Genomic DNA, 10,093 nt, shown 5'->3' on the forward strand with positions numbered 1-10,093 from the left:
CCGGTACCGGAAAAAAAAAAAAAAAAAAAGAAATGCTGTCATGTTTTATATTTTTCAGTTTTAGTTAGCACACATCTTCCTTTGAACATTTATTTTCTCTCCTAAACTTTTGATGGGAGAAGCTTAGTGTGCAATAAACTGGCAATCTTCGGGAAAATATGTACATGGAGTGTTAGTTCACTTTAACTCAGAAGAAAATTGTATGTCTTCTGAATATCAGGTGGATAAGCAATGCAAGTGATAATCCCTAAAAAAGGTGAATGCATTTGAAAGATCATCTCATCACAAAGGTGATTGGAGAATACCTGAAATCCACATGCTTTGAAACATTTGCAACATGAATCTGACACTTTTTGCACAGAAGCCAAATAAAAATCCAAATGAGTGACAGGTAAGCATACTGTCCCATGGGACTTTATCCTGGAACCCCCTAAGGCTATACTGTGATGGTGCTTTAGTATATTTCTTTTTCTATTTGATGTTAAAGGGATCTGAAAGAGATTTTCAAAGAGCAGCAATATAAAAGTGATAGGTGTTCAACTCAAAGGTAATAAAATATGATTCTACTTAAATATCAAAGGTGCTCTATTTGTACTAATATGTATATATACAGACAACTAGTATACAGATAATCTAATAAATAAAAGGTCACTGCACTGAAACCAAATAATATTTACAAAAGCCAACAAGTCCATTTTTAAAAGATGCATCGGTATTTCTTTTAATTTCTCATACTAAATATCCTGAAAGATTTTATCATTTTGCAACAGGTCTATCATCGTGTTAATTTCATATACAAGTTCACATCTTCACACACTCATCAATTATTTCCACTGGTAAGCAACATCATTTATTGCTACTTGATTGTATTCTTCTTTCACATACGTTTGAGAGTTTTCCCTTACTGGAAAGTTATACTTTCCTCCACTATTCAAGTACAGTATACCCCATTAAGCATTTAAAATATTGTCTTTTATGACAGACATTGCCCTTCACTTCTTCAGGCATTGCTATCATCCATTAGTATAAATGGAAGTATCAATTCTCAATCATATTATTAACATAATAATAATGTGCTCATGTAATTTCTTTGTTATGATATTAATGGAGGAAGGGGTTCATAGAAAGCTAGGGAAATTCGGGTGTGTGAAAATATACAATTACATATTTAATTGAGGGAAGACAATCCAGCAAAAGCTGAAAGATTACAAGATGTTAAAAAGAACTGGTTCACAAACTGTTCTCTATCAGAATATCAGGATATGTCCTTGGTATCTGGCAAACAGTATAAGCAATAAGAAGATAGATTAATATGAATATTTGCAAGGATGATTGATCATTAAAGGTTTGGTGGGATCTATGCTACAGAAAACAGTAGGAAGACACTTTCTGCAGTAAGTTCCCAGGTTAGCAGGGAAGTGACTTAATTGAAAGGTTGGAGATTTGATGTATTTTGCCAGTTAAAGGGCAAGGTAAGGAGGCAAAACCCCAGGACATAGCAAAAGGAACGCTTAGAACAGCTTTTATACAGGTCTGGAGTTCAGAGCAGTTTATAGGCACAGGAACACATTAAGTAGTGCCAAGTTAGAAGTCTCAGTCAGTAGTTCAAATACATGAGAAGAACTGGAATTCAGGTTCAGAATGTGAGCTCAGCCACTGAAATTGGACTATTAGGTTCAATCCTGACCAGTAGCAAGCGTGGTATCACAAAAAACAGCAAAAAGTGAGCCTTTGGCAATTTAAATGCCTTCTGGAATACTTCTAAGAACAAACACACTGCAGGGAGTTATCAAGGGGCTCCTGTAATGAGGAAAAAGATGAATGAAATGTCCAGGAGAAGTACAAACTTATTTCCTTTTCCCTTTAGGCAGTAATTTCCTCTGTGTTAGAAACAATGTTTTATTTAGGTTTACATCCAGATTTAGAACAACTGATTGCACATATTAAGTGCACAATAAATACCTATCGATATGACTAAAAAGAATTAGATCCTCAGTTACTATGTTTCAGTTTTTCTTTGGGGACCTGGCGCTGGTCTAGCAAACACTACAACAGTAGTTCTAAAGGAAATATCTCTTAAAGTAAGAAAGAAAAGGAAAAGGAAATAAAATATAAACCATATACTCATTTTTCTTGACCATGTAGGTTGTATTTGGAACCTTATTCTTACATTATATAATTGCAATCTGGTGAAAGTTCCAGACTGTAGGAGGAAAAAATGTAGAAGGAAAAAATATAAGTTGGATATAATAATATAAATTGACATGAATTATTAGTCATATGGGGAATTTTATAACAAATTTTTAAAACAATGTAGAAGAATGATTGTGTTTATTTAATAAAGAGGTATCATACTTTTGATGAGGTGACATGATTGGTCAGTGAATTTTGACACTCTACAATTATGCTGCCTCATTAAAATTTGACTACTCTGGGCTGGGGATTTAGCTCAGCGGCAAAATGCTTGCCTGTCAAGCGCAAGGTCGTGAGTTCAATTCCTGATACCGGAAGAAAAGACAAAAAAAATAAAAAATAAAATAAAATAAAATAAAATAAAATAAAATAAAATAAAATTTGACTACTCAAAATTGACTTTAACAAAATTTGTACTTTAAAATTTTTAGAGATTCCATTGCATATGAAAACTTATCAGTCTCAGAGTAGACAACTTCACAAAGTTTTCACTTCAAACACTATGTTTAGCAATAGTTGTTTGGATTCTGATCTAAATTTACACTTTTATTTCCTACTACGTAGGAGTAGATTTTCTCTGAAGTTGTGTGTCTGTGTCCCTAAGTCCGTCTTCATCTGAGCTGCTTCCTCTAACTCGGTACTGTATCCCTTAAAATATGTCTCTCTCTTTTTTTGAGAAAGGATCTTATTATGCTGTTCAGGGTCTCATATGCAGTTCATGCTGGCCTTGAGCTCACTTTGTAGCCTAGGCTGGCCTTGAACTCACAGTGATCCTCCTTCCTCAGCCTCCTGAGTGCTGAGCATGCACCACCACACCCAGCAACAATGTATCTTCAGTTATGTGTTCCATCCCTCTGTGCTGTGAGTGACTTTAAGGATCAGTCACAGTTGAAACATGCTATGCTTTTGCAGATTAATGTCAATACCTAACATTTTCATGTCAATATCATGTGGGCTTCATTATACTCTAAGTGTAAGAAAAAATAATAATAGTCATATATTCAAGCTATTCAGATACTAATTGGAATTATATAATATGTCAGGGAATTGTACTTTTAGCTGTGGCATGCGAACTACAGCAGACTACAGAAGACTAGGTAGAGATCAAAAATTAGTCGGTATGACAAAATAACTAACTCATTTAACGTTACCTTAGAACCAATTTAGCTAATGAGATAACTTAGGCAATGATGGAATAAGATGTATAAAAACAACAAAAATACACAACTAAACATTATACTGCATGTTGGATCCAAAAGATAGAGTACACACTCTTGCAGGCAGCAAGCAAACAATTCCTAACATACAACCAATGGTAAAAGAAAAAGCAAGTACATATATTGGGGATAATGAGAAGCTGTGCTTAGGGCAAGTAAGTTCCAACAGATGCAAAAATGCAACTGAAACAGAAAAGTGGTGGTAGGGCTACAGGAAAATCAAACCACACAGATTAATCGGGATTCAGATTTTAAAAGGTAGGCACTACATCCCAGGTGCCTCTCCCTAACTCTCTGGATATGATTGAGAGTGTGCTGAGTCATATCTGTCATGAGTCATGTTATGGTTTGTGTCCCCCCAAAGCCTCATGCGGCCATGGGGCAGGCTTTTAGGGTTTGACTGCTTATGGGTGTGAAAGCTGCACCCGCCCTGGGGTGGATAGTTTGCATATGTAAGGGAGAGGAAAAGAGTGCTTGAGCCCATTCCACCCTGGTGTGTGGTTGTTCCTTAGCTGTGTTCTGTGTCCTGAGCTGTAGCTCTCTGCCATGTGCCAGTCTGCCTTGTAATCTGCCAAGTATGGACTGAAACCTCCATGAACTGTAAGCAAAATAAACCTTTCCTTACTTAATTTTGGGAATCACGTATTTTGTCTCAGCAGCAAGAAAAAAGTAACCAAGACAAGTCATAACACAGGCTTTCAACAGGCATGCCTATTCTAGAATCCATTCTGATTAAATTATATACATGGTATGCAGTCAATGTGTGTGTACCTTTAATGAGGTTTGTGTGAGGAAGACTACTGATGGTCAGTCCACAGGATCTAGCATGCATGTGCTCTGCCCTGGGATTTTATGAATTCCTCAGGTGTTAGATATTATATATATAATTCTTTATGAATGCTTCTCTTAAAGCAGTGGAAAAGAGTCAGCTCTGAGGTGCCACCCAAATTCAGTTGGGTGGAGAGGGAACGGTGTCCAGCTGCAATTGTGCTACCTTTATTACATACACTTCCACATTCCACCAGGACCCTGTCATTCATCATTAACCTCTGCTGGTCATGTGGATTGCTTCTATATATTTTTAAAATTAATAAACTTCTGGAAAATATCTTTATATAACTTTTTTGTATGAATGACTTGGTTTTAACTAAATTTCTTTTATCCTTGAGAATTTGTAAAACTTGTATCATTTTCTTCTAAAATACTTTTTAAAAATACAGGAAAATATATTCTTTCATCCAACAGGTAAAAACGTTAGCCAAAATCAAGGTTGAAAAAGAAATATTATCATTATAAATTTTATGATCAAGTTATTTCAGTCAGTTAAAAATATTCTGCATTAGACACTGACCATCTGAAGCTAAAGATATTTACTATGCATTTATTATGTTAACTGGGATAAATTTGACAAATAGTTTACATAGGAACATCCAGTGAAAAATTAAAACCTGTTTTTATTTTTTCTCCTCAGTTAGGTAATAATTAGCTGACCATCATTTAATAACCTCTATATCTCACAATAATAGTTATTTTCTTTTTTTATCAGGGATCTTTGAGATGGGTGGAGTCAATGATAATCTCTCCAGTGAATAATCACACAAGGAAATGTTATTAAAACATTTATGTTAAATTACTTGTTAAATATCTACTATATGCTAGTATATATTTATATAATTTCTCAAATAAGAAAAACCACTCAGTAGTTAAGACCGTATGTCAAATAGATGAAAGATAAACATGAAATGAATAGATTTTTTAAAAATATACAAGGGAAAAGAGGTAGAGACAAGGGAAGGGTGGGGAGGGAAAAGGGATGGAGTACAAAAAGAATAGAAGAGAAAAATAATGAAAATGAGCTTTTGCAAAGGGGAAGGGGACCAAGAGTTGGAAAGAGTAGGGAGGGAGGGGAAAGAAAGGGATTTCAAAAGGAGAGAGGAAAAAATAGCTAGGATGTGTTATGTGCACATATTGACCCCCAAAACAATTGCAACCCTTCTGTACTGCCCATATGTACAAATGAAAATATTTTAATTCAATAACCCAAGTATTTCTTCCTGTATACCAAATAGGCAGTTTACAAGGATTTCAAGAAAAATGAATTGATATTTTTTGGGGCTGGGGATTTAGCTCAGCGGCAAAAGCGCCTGCCTGGCAAGCACAAAGTCGTGAGTTCAGTTCCCGGTACAGGAGAAAAAAACCGAAAAAAACAAAACAAAAACAAAACAAAAAAAAAATGAATTGATGTTTTTTGCTGATTCTAAAAGCAAAATATTCTCATTTTTTTTCTTTCATCATTTCAGGATGTTTGTAAGAAATAAAAAGAAATAATGGTGTACAGAACTCAATGGTCATTTTCTATTTCATCCCTTGTCAGAAAACAGTAAAATCACTTCTCTATTTCCATCAGAGAAACTGAAATGTCCGTAGTGAAAAGCATCTTCAGAATGGCGACAGTCAGGTTGGAGAGAAAACAATAGGCAAAATGAAATAAAAAGGCAGTGCAGAGTGTACGCGGTAATTTATTTAGGTAATTAGAAAGAAAAGTTTGTTCTACTGAGTGCTGCAATTATTTCGAGGTCAGTAGCTAAATTTTGTAGTTGAACACACTTTATTCAGTGCATAAATAAGCATGCCTTTACTCCTCAGTCTATTTGGCATCAGAAAAATGTTTAGTAAGATTAAAGCAGATGTTCAAAGGAGGTTTTTTTTTCTTTCTATTTGAAAATAAATTCCTTACAATCTGCAAACTTCAGAAGTTTGAGGTTTAGGGGCTGGGGATTTAGTTTAGCGGCAAAGCGCCTGCCTGGCAAGTGGAAGGTCGTGAGTTTGATTCCTGATACTGGAAGAAAAACAAACAAAAAAACAAAAAAAAGCAAGAAGTTTGAGGTGTAGGATCTAGATTCTTGTATTTACCATGTACAGGGCATTAACACATTTAAACTATTTACTGAAAAGAAATAAAACAGTATACTTCTGTAAACGTTTTATTTGTTAAATTGGCATCCACTTTATGTTTTCTGAGTCCTATATATTATCTCTAACTTATCTAAATTATGGAATATTGAAATATTTTGAATTCTAAATATCTGAAATATCTGGAAATAGAGTTAAGAAGATTACATTCCATTCACTACCATTATAAGATATACTACTCTTCTGAAATTATAGAGAAAACCGTATTCACATATTTAATGGAGTTCCAGAAAATGTGTGCTTAATACTTTTGAACATCTTACCTTTCAGAGTTAAAGATTACCTTTAATATACTTTCATTTACTCATAGATATTTATAAAGTCTATCTGTTCATTAAAAGGATTCAGTTGTAGAGAACCAAAGACAATTGAGAGTATTCTTGGTATATTTGGGGTATCTGAAAAAATGTAAAGAACATTATAGGATTAGTAAAAGCATTTTCTGATATTGGAAAAAGCACAAGTGTCTTATACAAAATTTGGACATTTTAAATATAGCCCTCTTTACAAAATCAGTGAGTAACTACACAAATAATTTCACTTGTTCTTTCTTTGAACAAATATTTGTTAAATGGAAGTGGGAATAACAGTGAAAGGCTCTTCTTGCTTTGAAAAGTTGTAGAATCCCACTCAGAAAATGCACAGAAAAGTAGTAATGTGTCTCAATTCATTCCATCCAGGATCCTACTTCCTGTTCCAAGCTTTGTGCTTTGTGGATATATCATACATATGTTGAATGAATTCAATAAGTATTCTCTCATTTACTTATTCATTTACTGTGCAATCTTTCTTTTAGGTTCTGAAGTTGAGTCAGTTCTGGACAATATTCAATATATTTTCAAGGCACTAAGAGCCAATCAATATCTATGAATTTTTAAATTTAATAATTATCTTTAGAGATTATTTTAAAAATAATTAGTATTTTGAAAAATATAGATACTAAATAGATATAATTTAAAATACTATCTTTAGAGATTATTTAAAAAAATACTACTGAAGTAAAATAAAGGCTAAAGTACCAGGAAAGCCAATGTACTATTTGTGCTCTGAAAATTCTTGAACTAAAATATTTTCAGGGAATATCAGTCATGCTTTGAATCTATACTGCCTTCTCAAAGCATCATGTGTTCAGTGGTATGGCTTTTGAAAAACATTTGGATCATGGGTGCACTATACCCATCAATGAATTAATCTATCCATGAGTTCAAATGTAAATGTGCCGGTAGTATATGGGATATCTATCTGGTCAGGAGTGAAGGGTCACTGGGAGCAGACCTGGAAGTGACTATCTACCTCTCTTGGTCCTACCTTTCTTCTGCTTTCTGGCTGACATGACACAAGAAACTCTATTCTTTCAGACCCTTGTACCATGTCTTTTTGCCTTGCAGCCAGCTGCCTGTAGAATTCATTCTCTAACATTGCTCTTCTTTATTGAGTTGTGGGGTCTGAGTAATATATGTCAGTGAACAGAAAGTGACTAAACACCTTTTGTCAGCAGAAAAGCTGGGTCAAGTGTTATAACTGTACATTACCACATGAAAGCTTTTGGAACTGATTTGCAGCAGGGGCTTGAAGATTCCCAGTAAAGAAACCCTAAAATGTTGTAACCATAGCTTGATAAGAGATTCTGGCCAATGTTCAGAGAACTGGAATGCTGCCTGAAATCCAAACAGTAAAGGCCAGGGTCAAGAGGTTTCAGTTGGGAATAAGACCTTCATTCACAAATTCACTGGAAGCCATGTGTGTCACGGTCTGGGAGAAAATTTGACTACATGTTTCCTTTGTCCTATACCTTTTGGGGTACTTGTGAGGCAGCTGTTTCCATGAGCCCAGTGTTTCCAGATGTAGGAGGGATGAAGGAATGTTCCAGATGTTTGAGGAATGAAGTAGAAAACCCAAGGAGTAGATTAAGAGAGTTCTATTGAAAAAAAAGAAGAGTAGCTCCTGGATTTCCAGAAGGTGCCTCAAGTGGTGGCCATGTAGCCCTAACCTTGATGCTTACCAGTCTTAGTGCAACCCCCAGGAGGAATAGATCCTCTTTGCAGCTCCTACTAGAATCCATGCATGGTTTCAAGTGGTAGTTGAAGCTGCAACGTTTGCATACTGTTTAACCAGGACTGCAACTGCCTCCAAACTGAAAATATGCCAATTATCTCAAACTTCTGCAGCCCATCTACAATTCTGACTGATTTTCTACATTGCATTCCTTTATATTTGGAATTTAAAAAGTGATTTCTGGATTCACACTTGACACTGAATGGTAATTGCAAAGAAATAAATTATTATTGCATTAAATGTATAAATTATCTGAATACAGTATGAGTGAAGACATATTTTTTCATTAGTTAAGTAATCACCAAAATAACCTCATCTATATTCAAAGTTTTATGTCAGTTTAGCTCAACTAAATAGATAAGGAGTGAACACACCTCTCCTTACAAGGTGAGCCACCATAATTGCCATCTTTTTAAAAAATAATGTTTAATGAATCTCATAAAATAACATATTCATCCAAATTTAATGAAAGGTGACCCACTTTTTAAATGTACTACTTTCTCAGAAATTGTGATGGCTAATCTATGTATCATCACTTGTGTAATGATTCCACCTGTTTTATAGTATTGGATAGTTCTAAGTTTAACTCCGCTAAGATTTTATTTTATTAACACATTAATAGGTCAAAAATGAATTATGCAGTGTCCCAAAATAATTATCCTAACTGTTCAAAATATTGAGATGACGATGATATTAAAATACCCTAAATTTCAATTCACCAAGAACATTAAATTCTAGAGATCTACTATATAACTTGGTGACTACAGTTAATAACCATGTATAGTATACTTGAAAATTGCTGAGAGAGTAGATTTTGTGTTGTCATGGCTTGAAAATATCACTAAGATATAATGCAGATGTTAGCTTGATTTAGTGATTCTGCCATGTGTATATACACTATGTATCACATAACACTCCAAAAGTAGATATAATCTTTTTCATTTCTTATTAAATAATTGAAACATGTTTTACAGAATTTGTATAGAGAGGCTTATTGTAGGTATAATCTTCCATATGGGTAAAGAAAATCACCAGAAAGGAAACTGTAGTCTGTGGGCTGGGGTGATAACTCAGCAGCACAAGTGCCTGCCTGGCAAGTGCAAGGTACTAAGTTCGATTGAAAGTACAAAAACAAAAAAAAGAAAAAAGAAAAGAAAAGAAAACTAGTCTGTGATTTCCCTCTGCCCTCTTCATCTCAGCCAGCTCTTCAGTAAAACATGATTATATTAGTTGTTTATTCCTAATGTGTAAGTTAGTCCCAAAGCAAATCTTTACCATATTTCATGGTTTTTAAAGCCCAGCAATCTTGAGTGGCTTATTTAGATGGATCTGATAAAATCACCTATCACTTTGGTTTCTGGCTGAACCTGATATCTCCGAAAGTGCGGTTGGAGCTGAAGTTCCTTTTCCATGGTTATCTCTGTGGCTGCTGAGAGAGGACTCATTTCCCTGCCTCTCTGGGCATCTGTCTTGGTCAGGGTTTACTAAAGGAACAGATATAATACAAGACAAACAAATGTACAAGGAATTACAAGTTTGGCTCACAATGGTCAGCTACAGAGTTGGATGAGGAAGCGTGCAGAGGGTGTCTGCACGCTGGAGATTGAAGAGCCCAGCCCCGGGCCTGGAGCTCGCTGCAGTGTCCTTGCAAGTCC

The sequence above is a fragment of the Chinchilla lanigera genome, unplaced genomic scaffold (genome assembly GCF_000276665.1).
Source record: "Chinchilla lanigera isolate Chin_1 unplaced genomic scaffold, ChiLan1.0 scaffold00003, whole genome shotgun sequence".
NCBI classification, from domain to species: Eukaryota; Metazoa; Chordata; class Mammalia; order Rodentia; family Chinchillidae; genus Chinchilla; species Chinchilla lanigera.